The sequence below is a fragment of the Cynoglossus semilaevis genome, chromosome 11, assembly GCF_000523025.1.
Source record: "Cynoglossus semilaevis isolate Cse_v1.0 chromosome 11, Cse_v1.0, whole genome shotgun sequence".
NCBI classification, from domain to species: Eukaryota; Metazoa; Chordata; class Actinopteri; order Pleuronectiformes; family Cynoglossidae; genus Cynoglossus; species Cynoglossus semilaevis.
This window is the reverse complement of record NC_024317.1, coordinates 8,999,972-9,015,279: the sequence shown is the minus strand read 5'-3', so window position 1 is coordinate 9,015,279 and position 15,308 is coordinate 8,999,972. Positions and strand designations below refer to the sequence as shown.

Here is a 15,308-nt window from a genome sequence, read left to right as displayed (position 1 = left end):
CAGGTCAATCAGTCAAATAACATTTATTGACTTCCCACATTGGTAGGCACAACGACAGGTCTTTGTATAAAACATTTGCTCGGACAAAGCTCGACAAGTACAGTTTTGTCAATAATAAAATATGCATAATAGTCTTTATCGGACACAACACACTGACCCAGATCTTATTTAGGAGTGCTGCAGGAGACAGGATGTGCCGACGCACGTTTCTGCGGTTGGCCTGGTTGCCAAATGTATTGCAAAGCATCAATAGCAAAATTCATCTTTGATACAACTCTAATAGTCATCTATCAATGATTCAATTATATATGTTATGGTAGGGTAAAGTTAAAGAACAGATTGTATGTTTTATTTTTTGTACTATTTCAAACATAAGGTCCTTGAATTTAGGCCTTGACTCGACTGGATCGTTTTTATGATGATAATATAAAGTGAGGAGAAATTTGTCAACACATTTTCCTATTTACAATACAGGCCAAGAGGAGGTTAAAGCAGCTGTGTCATGACAAAAATATTCACAAGGAAAACCAATATTAGCCTCAATTGATTTTTGTTAAAGCTACAAAGCTGAAAAAAAAGGAAGCAATAAAAAGGCTATTTGTAAATGCAGCTACAAATGTAAGTAAAAGCAAAATGTCACCAAGACGTGACCTTCGACAGCCGGGTACTAAAAGCTTCATGTTGACATCATCAATATATAATCTGTTCTGCCAATAACTGAATAGGGAAGATATTAAGAATGGAAGCTACAGAATGGAAGCATACATAGTGGCTTTCTTTAAAAAGGTTGCCGATCAATACTACGCTGCCGTGGAGTAAAACCTCTTTTCTGTGATCCTGAGCTCGATCTGAAATCCTTCCTGCACAGGTTCATTTATGTTGTTGTCCACTCAACCGTGACTTCTTCACGTGGACCATGTGTTTTCCTTGCACCTTCCCTTCGCTTCATCTTGACATGTGGCAAAACAAGGAAACTCCCGTTCAGTGTTAAAGAACGCCTATTTTTAAAGAATCCATTGTTGTGAGAGTGTAATGAAAGCTACAACTCCTAATCTGTGGTGCGTTTTTTTTTTTTTTTTTGAACTTTTGTTTCTCTTCATTCTGGAAATAAAGGATGTGAACCTGAGTAGTGAGTAAAACAATTAGAAATAAAAAACATGTAACCACATTTGAAAAGTCACAGAGCTGTAAACAAGAGATCTGAGATCAGTCCTTTTAAAAGGAAAATACTGCAAGATGGAAAAACATTATTTTTTACTAAGTGGTTTTTATGCTCATTTAAATATGACCCTGTTTTAAACCTGTTTTCATTTATTATTCACTGTACATGGAAGGATGAATATTCACAACACAAAACAAATATTGGCCTTGGTCAAATAAAAAACTAAACTAACTAAACACTAATTTATAAGTATTTATAACTGACAAAATAATAATAATAAACATCTGGGTGTTCCCTTGTTTCTGTTTTTTCGCTTTGTGACCGTGCTGTCGCAGCAGCATCCATTACACCACCACATTGGTGCAAAGGCAGGTAAGAGAAAGAAAAAAAAAATCATAAAACGAAGGCAACACTCTTTGTTCAACCTTCTGATCGTCACAGATCCGACACACAAACATAAAGTAGTGGAGATCTTAAAAACCTCGACAGCTCTGAAGGAACTGTCTTTGAAATGTTCTCCTCTGTTCTTTAATGATCAGGTCCACGCCTCTTCACAGCTAAAACACATTCAGCAACTAATGTTATTCTAGAAAAATATTTTCTCCAACTTTCCTGAAAAGAAGCACATTGTCTCTCTCTCACACACACACACACCTAAGACTCGTTTCTCATTCGCCTGCAGTTGGTTTACGATCAGCGTTGCTTTTCTCACATCCAGTGCTGGATCCCGTTCACTCTAGCCCACCTCTTCTTTTCTCCTCAGTTCTCTTGTTCTTTCACTGGCAGGCAGCCTGAACACTAGTGGGATGGCGATGGATGCAGATTTAAATAAGAGGTTACAGTATATATGCAGCCCTGCCCTCCCCCCCTCCCTCCCTCTTCCTCCCTCCCTCTCTCTCCCTCTATCTGTCTGGGGTTCAGATTTATTGTCAAACACAGTAAATGAGTGTGCGTATAAAAACATTAACTTTCCACCAGAGTTAATGCATTGTGCTAATGCATCACGCTGCTGTGTTAAAACCCTTTGTGATATAAGACGGTGTGAACTTGTTCCATGTAAATGGATTGAACAGCTGGGCGCCAACACCGCTGCACATTTACCGGTCCAAACACTCACACTTTTACACTCCACGTGCAAATGAGACACACATACATCCACACAATGCTGAGCTTTGTGTTTACAGGACGCAAATAGTTGCTTTTGACACAACACCGAAACCTCAGTTGAAACACACAGCAATTATCACACGCCGCCGCTTGATCCATGAGAAGGAAAGGCATCATTAATCGAGACACCGACGGCCGTGGAAGAAGTAGGCTGCACACACGCCTTCACAGCGTGACGTCTTGTAGTAGTTACACAATTAGAAGTACAGGGTCTTGGCAATCAACAACTCCGACGTTGCCATGGGGACTATATCTTTGACTATAAAAAGAACGGATCTATATAAGGAGGCAGCTGGGGGCGGAGGTGTGGAGGTGTGGAGGGAGGCAGTGAGAAAAAGAAAGAGCAGAAGACGCAGAGGATGAAAAAAGTGTGAGAGAGCTGGTGTGAGAGAAGTAAAGGTGTTGCTGCAGGGCTGAGCAGTTCTCATTTAATGTGTGAGCGCGCATCTCCGTGCCCAAAGCACCTGCATGCATGTTGTTACAAAAACCACATCACATACAAGCCTCACTTCCTGCATGTGTGTGTGTGTATGCTTACAAAATAATGGGGAAGACAGGTTGATAGAGACACATTTAAATAAAAACAATAGGAAAAAAATAAGAGATTTACGAAGATAATACTTAACCCGTGACTCTCACCTCACACTTTTTTTCAGTTTTCTTTCTCAAAATACAAGTTTTCTACTTGTCCAATAAAGAAAACATAAATTAGTGGATATTTCTCAGACACATTTTTTTATTTTATTTAACCCAACCAACCATTCAAAATCAGTGGGTTACTGCCAGTGAGGTAATCTCTCTCTCTCTCTCTCTCTCTCTCAGTCACACACTCACCCACCAGTATATTTAATCATTTCCTAATGAGGGAAAGACTAAGAAGTGACTTGAAAGCCTGTGCTTGAAAAAAAAAAACGCTCACAGCTCATGCAAATGTAAATATAGACATGGATGCCAGCTTGGGCAAATATACTTTGTGAGGAAGTGTGAGCTTTCATGTTCAAATATGATGCAAATTGCACACATGCACACCCACATGTGTTCACGCAAACACACTCTTGTCTGTCCTTTGAGGTTACGGTGGGGGTGAGATGGCGCTGTAATGAGCTGTCACTCACCAACAGCCCCGCAGTGGAGGAAGAAGGAAAACAGATGCATTTATAAACAACAACATGAAAATCTATAAGCACTTTGTTTTAGTAATGGTTATGGAGAGAGGAGCCGTCAGATAATGTCAGCATCGCTGTTCAACGTTCAGGTAAGTTGGGAAAGAGGATTTGGATCGCAGCATTTTTTTATGTAGTAATAGTAAAACTACCTACAACAACATGGTCAACAAGAAACTATTCCTGCATGCTTGTTATTGATTATTGACATTCATACTCTCATCACTCATCAAGCTGCAGGCAAATAAAATGTTTTGTCTTTGATAAAAAAAGAGTATTTTTAATTCTGTTTTTAGTTTTCAACTCTGAACGACTAAAACTAAAACAATGTCCAAAAGTAAAGCAGCTTTGAAGGCAAAAGAAAAATTTCAGAAAATTGAAATGTTCTGTAAATTCTACTGCAATTTAGTTTTTTTTTTAAAAAAAAAAAGTTTTAACTTTATCAACGTCATAATGAAAAGTGAGAACAGAGAACTCTTATTTAAAAAAAAAACAAAAACGCTAATTATTGTAGGAAGGTGTGACGTGTGATAATAACCGAGACTGAAAAGTGTTTTATTTTTCCTTCTCCTTTTCACACATGTCGAAGTGTGAGTGTGTGTTCTACATTGGCTGTGTGTGAACCTTTTGAAGTCAGGCAACTTTTTTTGAAATGAAGTTTGTTCCTGTGATGGATAATTCATGTTTGTTGAGGATGCTGTGATTTTTAATGCAGTGTATTCAGGCGTTTTAATAAGTCGCTCGTATCGTAATAATAATCCCTGACTTTGAAATTCCTCTTAACTGGTTGACGACGGCAACGAGACACCGGACTGGCGGTAAACCTATGGAGTATTGGGTCACTGGATCGGCACATGGTTTCGAGTATTTGAATGAAGTATTGAGCCCTTTGTGCTTTTAAAGTTTCTTCACGTGGAAAGCTAATGCTAATTTCAGTTCTTTATTCAGCTTTTAAGCCTGAGTAAACAGAGAGAGGAACCAGCGGACAAAGGAGAGGGAGAGATAAGACACATGGTTCTCTGCGTACCCACGGTACACACTGAGAATCATTATACAGTTTATTAACGTACTCTCTACTCAGAAATATGGAAACCTCATATCCAGGGAGACACACACACACACACAAATCCCACACACACTTATCTGTATATTTTAATTTAAATAATAATCACCATTTCTACACTTCACTCCCTGGCTGATTAAATATAGAAAAGGCAAGAGGAGGAGGAGGAGAAAGAGAGAAGGCTGTGAGATGTATGTTTGCAACAGAAGAACACAGTAGATCTAAGGAGAAGAGAGGAGTTAAGAGTGGAGGAGTGAGGAGGAAGTGATACACTTAAATCTACCCGTTAGGCTCCGCCAAAGAAACAACAGGGAGTTTTTCAGTTCGACAGCTTCACTGGCCCCCAGCTCCCGTCCAGGTGGGCGATGTGAATATTTTCTCACTCCCACACTTTTAACAGCAAAAAATATGCACATGCCTGTAGCGGAGGACAGTATAGATGTTCGTGCACATGAGCGCAGATGTTAGCATGCCCTGCACCAGCCTGCCTGCTCTAACCAGCAGCAGGCAGGCTGTTAATAACATTGTATTCAAGAATCTTTTTCCAGTCACTAAGAAAATAATAATAATAATAAAAAAAAATTCCATCTGCCCCTCTCCCTGGTGTTTATCTACATCACATACACTCATTTGTGTATAAATGTTTTACCAGAAATATATCGGCAGAGCAAAGAAATATTTATCTCCTTCAAGACAAAGAAGCCAAAGAATGGAAACAAGCAACACATTACTTTAACAAATACTTTTTTGAATTTTTCATAATCATCATAACAAATTCATCCGGTCAAGACTCTTGCCGATCATTACCTAGTTTGAAAAAGGTACAAAAAAACTTTTCAGGTTGGTTTGTAGTTACCGGAAAAAATACTGTTTCCCTACTACACAATATAATCCAGTACTGATTTAAGGTGGCTCAGCTCTTGCCTCCACCCTTGTATTTAGCAACCAAGCATCTATAGCGATCTTTAGCAAAGTAATACAGACCTGTGACTTGTGAATGTCACTAGAATCAATTCAAGCCAGTCATCACGTTACTTTATGGATAATGACGCAACAGGATATAGACCTCATGGTAGGTCCTCATTTGGACTACAGTACAAAAAATAAGGCTTTAGGGCAGGTATTTTTTTAACTGATATTAAAAAAAAAATCAACGCAGAAACGCACCTCAATATTCTGAAACTGTACGGTTACATAAAAGTGTTGCAATCAAGAGTTACTTCAACAGCACATCGTTAGAGCTCGACCTTTAACACCGCACCACTCTTAAAGGTTCCCCCGGGATCCCCCGTGTGTCAGGGATAGTGTTTTACGTGTATGAAGTAAAGTTAAAGTGCTCATGCAACTCTGCAGTGGAGCTGCCTTTATTTTCATTACCTGTCAGAATAGGTATTATGTCATTCTTATGACAACGCTGGCCAATATGTCGGCCTCTTTAGGTTGAGTGCATCCATCTGTGTTACTATATATCTGACTGTAATATCACGCTGGCTGTTGGCCAACGGAGTCCTGGTCCGCCAGGTTGGCTGCCGTGCGTTACCACATCTCTCCAGCTACCTTAGTGATGGAAACACAAACTTTCCGGGCAGCTTTTATCACAATTTGAATCCATAAAGAAAACGGAGTATTCATAAATCAACATTCATGTCTGTGAGCATGAGGTTCACAGATCCATAGGTTTATTCCAGTGGTTGTAAAATCATTTAAAGAGAGGAAATCTGGAAGTACCTCTGTGTGCACCTCGGTGTAGGCCACGCTGATGCAGAATGACTGATTTCATACAATCATTTCTCTCCCAGCTGATTTGAGAGAAACTATTGGCCCCTGGGAGAAGGCTGTCACAACCAGGGAAACTCCAGCTGGGGCCACTCTGTTGAGGTTTTCAGCCCCATCCCAGGGGGTCCACACCACCACTTACCAGTTGAAACAAAAATCAATGGCTTAATGATCCAAAACAGGAAATAGAATGAGAAAAAAGAAAGTCCCTAAAACAACAAAATGTCTTTGGCAAGAGACATTGTGTCCTGTGTGTGTGTGTTGAAAGAAATTTGCTCGGATGGTAAGTGAGTGTGTGTGCGTGTGTGTGGACAATCACCCATTGCTTTGAGAGAGTGAGCTTTCCCTAGCTTAGTGGCGCAAAACATATTGATTTATTGATTGCCTGTTTCACCTCCTCACCATCTCTCTCTCTCCTCTCCTCTCTCCTCCTGCCTGTTATAAAAGCTCCCAGGACTCGTGACTGCAGAGAGAACTAAAAAAAGGAACGTGAGTTTTGGAGCGATGGAAGAGGGGAGACAGTCGGGAAAGGGGAGAAAGAGGCAGCAAGCGCAGGAGGGATGTCCCATCTCGGAGTAAAGTCTGCCAGGCTTTAACCAAGGTCCCTACATCAGTCAGATTTATGAAGAAAGGTCATGACCAAATCAAAACCTTGACCTATCTATGAGGATACCAATTTATTAGCCCCCTGCTAGTGGGAGAGGGGATGACTTGGCTGAAGCTAATATCCTCTAGCCCGGCCCAGCTTCACTGTAGACATCTGGATGACGACTAGCGCAGAGGTTGGTTGTAATTTGTGATTAGTCGGACGTTTTAAGCTTGTACTATTTCCCATCTTTGGCTTGTGCAGCTCTCGGTTCATAAAAGTCACAATCCATTTAAAGCGTGCGGTGTCACTGTAGCAGACTGAATTCCCAACCCTGTGTTGACGGCCTTTTTCCGGCCACATCACTTTCAATTATTTGCATGCTACCAAGAAAAAAACCCCCATCTTACCCCGTTGAACAGCCTTGAAAAAAACACTAAACGTTGTATCACTGACACATAATGACATCCAAAGTGAACACATCAGCAAATGCTTAAGATGTGAAAACAGTAACTCAGCACAGAGCAAGAGGAACGTGCCCGTAGCTAATAGAAACATGCGTCATCATCAATTTGCGCCCTCTTCAGAAAACTATGACTCATGGGGGATGCTTATAAAAAGCATGCCCCCGTGTTAGCCCCAGTGTCCCTTCCTAAACCGAGTCTGTCCATAAATTATAGACAGGATGAAATGCAGCTCTCTGTTTGACAGCCCTTAATTTCCCCCTCCCAGAGAGACCCAGCACAAAGACATATTTGCTGTTTTTCTGTCTTGTCTCTCTCAGAACGAGACCAAAAGGATGAAAAGAACTACACCAAAATGAATTCCCCCCGAAGACATAAAAAAATATATCAGTGAATAATAAAGAAGTGCAGCAGGAGAAAAAGTGCAAAGTCACAGAGAGAGAGAGACAAGAAGACTAAAAGTCTTTTCATTTTCCCTTCACCACCAGTTGCCTCCTGGTTGTCATGACAACATCTTATCCCGGGGCTGGTCGACTCCCTCTGGGGGCAGCTGGGAAATCAGGTACGGGAGGGGCACATGAGACCAAGGCTGTTCTATTCTTAAATACACAGCATCAGGCAAATGCAATTACAAACCTGAGGAGGACCAGAGTCTAATCTAATAAAGTAGACGTGGTCTTTGTGGTGAAAGCCTGCCACTCCTGAGATGGCACTCTCAGCCAGAGTGCTGTCGCCCCTGTAGGAACTGACTCATGCAACTGTTCAGAGTGCACAGCAAGAACAGTCAATTCAACTTTTTTATTCAAGCCCAGTGGTGAGAATCTTTCCTGATTAAACTGTTGAATGACTGGAACCAAACTTAACAACAGCCTGTGTCTTGTTAATGAGACGTTTTAGGTTCAGAAAGCATGAATCTGTCACTTTATCCTGCGAAAAACAACTTAGCTAGCTCCAGAGTTACAGCAAGGTGTTACATTGTTTGGTTTCACGCTGCGGCTGGTTCAAGGCATACGCACAACTCTTACATTGTTGTCACAAATAAATCAATTAAGGCATACGCACAACTCACAGAGATTCTACAGAAACACAGTCTTTATCATCTCATAAGTCTTTGCCAAAACAGGGAGGAAAAAAAAAAGTCATATTGCCTAATTTTGAGCCCCCCGCCTCCCACACACACATTAAAATCTTGCTACAAAACTCAACAAAACTCGACTTCATTTAAAACGCTGTAATTCCTACAAAACTTACATTGTTGTCACAAATAAATCAATGCAATTTTTATACTGAAGATATTGAAAATAAAATTAATTTTACTCGGCCCACCATTTGTGCCCCTATGCGGGGCCTGCCCCACACTTTGAGAACCACTGGGTAAATTTGAGATTATTCTTTATTATCATGGTGGATGAAGTGTTTAGTGCTCTTGTCAGACAACAACAGAAGCAAAGTTTTACTGTTGAATCCCTTTGGTCATAGCTACTGTATTTAACCCAACACATCAACCGCTGAGTTTGGCCAGGCCTCCTGTAATGCCAAAAAGAATTTAGCAGTAGAGGAATTCATTATTTTTCAGGAACTGTAATAAAAGAATGCAAATGCTCTTTGATTGGTCGGCCTGTCCTTATACAATAGAGAAACACAGCAACTCATTGTGCACTGCTTATTAAATATTTTATACATACATGTTAGTGAATAATTAGAAGATGCTTTCACAGAGTTACTGTGAGCTGTACGGCGCTCATGGCCCTCGGTTCTAGACTTTTCCCCTCCTTCTGTGCTTCCCTTAGTTTCACTGCTTCTCTCTCCATTTCTTTTGTGAAGGGCTGTAAATCTCTATCACGTATAAATCTGAGCGTAAAATAAATTGCCAGTCGTATCGGGCGAGTACAGTATATACTGTGACGGCCTGGTTCTTTGTTCTCTTTCTATACTGTAGATTTACATCCAAATGTTGTTGTGACTACGTGAAGAATAACGAAATCTGAACGCTGCAGATAAGAAGGTTTGTTTCACGCATGTTTAATGGAAGTGGCTGGTCATACAAAAAAAAATAAAAAAATAAAATGCTGCTCTACTCTTAGGGGTGAAAGAGTTTAATTCAGTCTTGGACTTGAGCTCATCAACACAGACCATCTCACTCAGATTACAAGTTCCTCTAATTAAAATCTCAATGGCTCTAAATGGCTTGTCTTTGCTGAAGGAAACCCACTTTGCCCTTATTATAGGACACCAGGAGAGGAAAGACACGCGGCTGTCTCGTATAAGTGCTGCTGTAATCCCATTAATCTGTGGCAGAGTGATTAACACGTACAGTGTAAGTCATTTCACCCACATGTATGACCTTTACTTCACTGTTTTTGTTGCCCTCTTTAAAGTGTTCTTTTCTTCTTCATGTTGCTCCTCTGCAATATTAAAGTGGTACACACTTACAGGAGGAACGTTCATTTTGTGCAATTTTTCATTCAGGCTAATAAGAAGTAAGCAGTTCAGCCTAGACCTCTCTCACTTTAGGCACTGATGAAAACTGAAAACGGTAGAGTTCTATTTAACATCCTGATGTTTCTAGAAGGAAAACTAGTGAAATGTAAAATTATTATGATGACAACTATCAAATACCAAGCACTGATTATGTTACAGGTATATAGCTTTAAGGGTAACATTCGTCACTCAGCCTAAATACTCACGCATACACACATACAGACACAATAAAAGATGATGAAAACTAAACTACCTCGATCTAAATCGGACATCGTACTTGGGAAACCAGCTTCCCGTGTTGCCTGAAAAGACAAAATCTTTTTGTATATTGATTACATTTTTTTGTCTCTCAGAATTGATTCGTGAGACTTTTCATTTATATTGACTTTTGTCTCTCAGAATTGATTCGTGAGACAAAGCCTTTCGTTCTGTCTAAATTATTGGTGTAAATGTGTCATCAACACATCAATGTTCGAGTTAATTTACCCGTCAACCCTCCTCTCCCCGTTATAGAATCTGTGGGCTGGGGGTGTGAAATACAGTAGGTGTTGAACCACTGCTCCTGCTCGGTACGAACAGTGTATGTCATGTCACCACCGCCAGTTACTAGTTTTAAATAGAGTTCACACAGAAACATGTCACAGCATATGGCTGCTAAATTATTAAACACAGAAATCAAGCTGTGTTTATGTGCCGCAAGATTAAATTAGAAATGTGCTAAATGTAAGCACAATAACAAGAAGCGCCGGAATCTGGATTCTGTCATGGACTTGAGTACATTAATTAACGCACTACAACTTTTTGTGTGATTAATGAAGTTAGATAACTTTAATTTAATTTACATCAAGTAAAGATTGAAAGTAAAACACCATGGAATATTACACAAAGCTGCGACTAAAACCTCTGCTGTTCATGTATTCTATTACTTGAAGAACCTTAAAAGTGAAAAAAGAAAAAAAAATTGTAATTTTAATAGTGTGTGAAAAGTTGTTAAACCTGATCAACTAACCTACTGAATTCGATGTGTGAACATGTCGTTCTCCTCACTGGACAGTCGTCAAACACATGTACAAAACATGTAAGGCAAGAGATGTTAACTGAGTAGAATTCCACAAAACATTCGTAATTTATAATAAAAAAAATCTGGAACATTTCCCTGTTTCTCAGTCAAGCAGGTCAAACCAAGCTTGACCAAAAGACTCTTGAGTTTTGTCAAAAAATTCTCAAAATGATTTGGTGTTACTTTAGCTTAGGCTAATATTGAGCCATGTAAAACAGTTTGATAAAGTAAAAGGAAAAGAGGACCTAGTGCTAAAATTAAAAAAAGTGGATTCAACAATAATTACTTTGCGGTCTTTCTGTCTGAGCTACTGTAGATTTTTCTGCTGAAGAGTCTCATTTATATTCAAGCATGGCCGTAAAGTTGAATTACCGAAAATTGTAAAAATGTGTTTAAAACGTTGGCTGCCAATGGAAAGATGGGCCATCTACTGAAGGAGAGAAGCTTCTACAGTGGTCAACTAAGAATGTGTGATTGCTCACGCTACAATATACTGTATACATGGATGGTTAACATAACGTTTGTTTCTGCAGAGCATTAGGATGCGACAACAGACGAATGTCGTTTTACTGACAGAATCATGGGAAGATTGATATGACTGTGGAATTTTCAATATACGCTTCAAATGCTGGGGAGTGCAGAGCTGGGGGAAAAGAGTGAAATGGAAGGAAAACACTCCAGGGAACGAGCAAAAAAGCAGAAGGCTGACATGAAGTGATACATGGCTGGTAATAAGTGAGAAATAAAAGAAGAAGAAAAAAGTGGAAGAAATAAAAACAGCATTCTTTTACCCGTTGTAGCATTGTATGACACACGAGTTATGTCAGGCTACTTTCAACTGATCTTAAAACGTTTTTTTTTTTTGCCTTTGTCATGGTTCTATACAAACAAATAAATATTGAACAAACAGAAAGGAGGTGTGTTTTCTTATATGTTTCTCTTATATTCTCATATGTATATATTCACTCAAAAGAATCACTTGGTAGACTTATACCGGGGATGTCAAACATACGGCCCGCGGGCCAAAACCGACCCACTTGATGAATTTTGAACATAAAAAATACACAAACATATAATGTCCAGGAAAGGTTTTGTAAAATTATATCATTAAAAGTAATACAAAAATCTTATATATTTGTACTTCTTCGCAAAACAAAGGGGAAAAACATGGACTTATTGTTATTTATAGCCCACCTGACTGATCTAATCAGGTTTCATGTGGCGCCTGAACCAAAATGAGTTTGACACCCCTGACTTATACATTTTGACACACCACTGTCTGCTCTGCAGCTGATGGCGACATACCTGGAAAAAAATTCTTGCTTTCCATTTTTGTTATGCACAAATCATTCAGTTTGTTCTGACAGCACACTGACAAGAACCTGATGTCAGCATTATTGTCCATTTATGACTAAGCTAAAAAGTCAAGAAGGAATAAGGCAAAAATATCAGTGCAGAAAAAAAAAAAGAACGCTGAAAATTTAACGGGCTCTTTGAAAGAGTCGTGTTTTAATGTGTTGTTACAAAAGGCGGGGCCAGAGTGAGGTAGGACTTCCACCCGCCACGATGAAGGTTCTGCAGTGTATTCCCAGCTCTTCATTCACCTCTGCTGTTCCTGCCTGTCTTTTTCTGTCACCTGTCTCATGAGTTACTAAGATACATTTATATTTAACCTGATACACACGTTCACACAGAAAGAGAGAGAGAGAGGGAGAGAGAGAGTGTCACGAGCTGCATCAAACTATTATGCTGCCCCCAGGTGTTTACTATGACAACAAGCTGACTGCATTACTTTAATATAATATCCCCCTTTGTTTGTGGGTGTGAAGCCACAAGGATATTTTGAAGATAAAGTAATGACTGAAGCCACTGTATATTCACTACAAATGGAAAGTCACTGCTCTATTGAAGTTGGTTTTGTTTTGGCAATGGCATGGCGCCGCCTTTGAGCCATGTGTATATAAACTTGACGCTGCATGATGGTCATTCATTCACCACAGACTCTCCACAGATGCTGGCACCACAGCTTCACCACAGACTCTCCACAGATGCTGGGCATCAACGGCAGAGCCATAACCAAAACCAAGCCAACTTCAGGTGATTTAAGGACTTGTACCATTATAAGGTGTTATATAAGAAGTATCGGCTAATATAACCTTGTTGTTGATTGACAAACCAACAGCAGGTGGAGACACTTAATATTTAGAGTAAAGTCTTGTGTCAGAGTTAGCCTTCTGCTAAAGTTGAACAAAAAGCACAGACCTTTGGGACAACAATTCTAAAAACGACACCACTGTTTGGTCCTCATTCATATCCAACATCCATTCAGTACAACAACACATACTTCCTTCAGTTCAAGAAGAGCATCCAGATGTTGAAAATATGATTCCCTTCTTTTCTTCCCCCAAGTCTTCATTGTCTCCCCAGTTGCCTCCCCTTCTTCCTCCTACCTCCTCTCTCTGCTAATGAGCAGGGTAATTAAGGTTGGCCCAGGCCAAAGGGAGAGGGGGAGGTGTAAGAGGGAGAAGACAAAATAGGAGGAGAGGAGGAGGAGACCCTGCCTAGCCTGGTGCTCCAGATAGCATTAGTTTTCTCCCTTTCTCTCCCTCTCTCTGACATATAGCCCAATGCTTAATTAAACATGCCTCAGAGGGAGAGAAAAGGGAGAGGGAGGTGAGCAGGGGAGTAAAAAAGAGAGTTGGAGGAAGGGAGACTGAAAAGTGAAGGTGATGCAAATGCAGAAGAAGAGGCAGATAAGAAGCTGGTGATGTAGTGTTAGAGGAGGGAAGGTGGGAAGAGTGAGGGGAAAGGTGGGGAGATAGGAGGAGATGGAGGCTGAAGGCTGTGTGGTTAGTGAGCCGGGGAGGGAGTAAGATGGAGATAGAAGGAGGAGCTGGGGGGGTTCAGAGTAAGGTAAGAGAGTTGGAGACGAGGACATGTGCAGTAGGAAGAATATGTTTGGTTGATGAAGGCCAAAGGGAATTAAAGAGTGGGTTGGGGTGAGAGAAATTGGATTACTATAATAGATGACAATAATAGCAAAGAGGCTCCCACACGGCCAGGCGGCGGCCACCCTGGAGAAATCAAAGTAGTGAAAGTTGCGGCGAGAAATGATATCTGCATCCGCATTTTACAACAGAAAGTGAGACAGAAACATGACAGTAATCTCCAGCCCTTCCAGCAACACAGAGGTTGATGAGTTTACAACCCATCGGTTCAAGTGTATCGTGTTTGTGTCACACCGCGAATGCCGCATCATTTGAAATCTGTCGCACAAAACACTCACATCCACCGGCTCCAGCAAGCCTCCCCGAGAGCTTTGCCTAACTGTTGAAACCAGTGTGAAGAAACAAATCGGTCTAATGATGTGACTAGAAGATAGAAAGCTGACGACCTTGACTGTGGACAGTCTTAACACCCCACCGAGAAAAAAAAAGAGGCCAGAATTGGCTAATCTACTGAACTAACGTGAAAGATTTTTCTTATTTTGTGGAATCACTGAAGCAGATTATTATGGATTATTACACATAAACCCACACTTTAACACTATCTCACTAGTCTGGAAACTTAGATCTGACCTAGAAGTGAAGAAAAGTTGGGAGGCTTTATTTTTCGCTGCTCTGACTCGGACCAAATGGACCACAAACGTAACAATTATTGTGATGGTGGGGATCCTCCCCCGCAGACAAAATGTACACAATTACTGCAATTACTCAAAACCAGCAATTCAGGCCACTTTGCTGTGACCTGGGGAGCTGAGAAAAAATGGTTTGACCAACCTGTGTATATCTCTCCCTGCAGAGTTTAGAGTTCTTTTGGTAACTTTTCACCTCCCTCAGAGTTCTTAAAAACAGATTTGATTTTTCTGGATAAATCCATAGAAGGTTCCCATATATATATACAGATATATATATATATATATATTTTTTTTTTTTTCTGCTTCATTTTATGTGTGTGCAGCAGTCTGAGGCCCACCCCGAGTGTTCTCATTGGTGGGTGATGATGCCAGTCCAAAGTTTAAAGTATTAATCAACACCTTTTTTTACTTATGGTTTTACTGTTGGTGTACAGTATTCAAAGCTGGTGAGCAGCTCACTTTCAAAACAACAATAATCGTAATAACTTGACAAACCTTCCTCAACATTGTTATCTATGCACAGTCAGCTGCCGGTGTCAGTGTTAGGCCCTAACTGTGTTACACGAGTCAGCATTTATTCTAAAAAAGAGACACAACGAATGCCTCACACTTTCAGAATCTCAGCACGTCACAGACAGAAACATCATAAATGCTATGTTGTTGACTCATCATCCATTATGTGATGACACCAGAATAATAATGTGCTCATGCTGTCAAGATGTAATCACATTTCCAGCTAAAACCCACTG

The 15,308-nt window shown here is 40.3% G+C and overlaps 1 protein-coding gene and 1 long non-coding RNA gene across 12 annotated transcripts in view; one reads left to right on the top strand and one right to left on the bottom strand.

Moving 5' to 3' along the window:
* Window positions 1–15,308, bottom strand: part of celf4 (CUGBP, Elav-like family member 4) — a 74,910-nt gene that overhangs the window by 21,112 nt on the left and 38,490 nt on the right. The window lies entirely within an intron of this gene.
* LOC112487721 (uncharacterized) lies at window positions 3,312–11,715 on the top strand. Of its 4 annotated transcripts, none has more exons than XR_003051068.1 (4): window positions 3,312–3,584; window positions 6,779–7,943; window positions 9,610–9,698; window positions 11,456–11,715. It is a non-coding gene; the product is annotated as an uncharacterized LOC112487721 (long non-coding RNA). The 4 variants fall into 4 exon arrangements; XR_003051069.1 differs by having other exon boundaries at window positions 3,322–3,584; window positions 6,779–7,113; XR_003051070.1 differs by lacking the exon at window positions 11,456–11,715 and having other exon boundaries at window positions 3,321–3,584; window positions 6,779–7,113; window positions 9,321–10,190.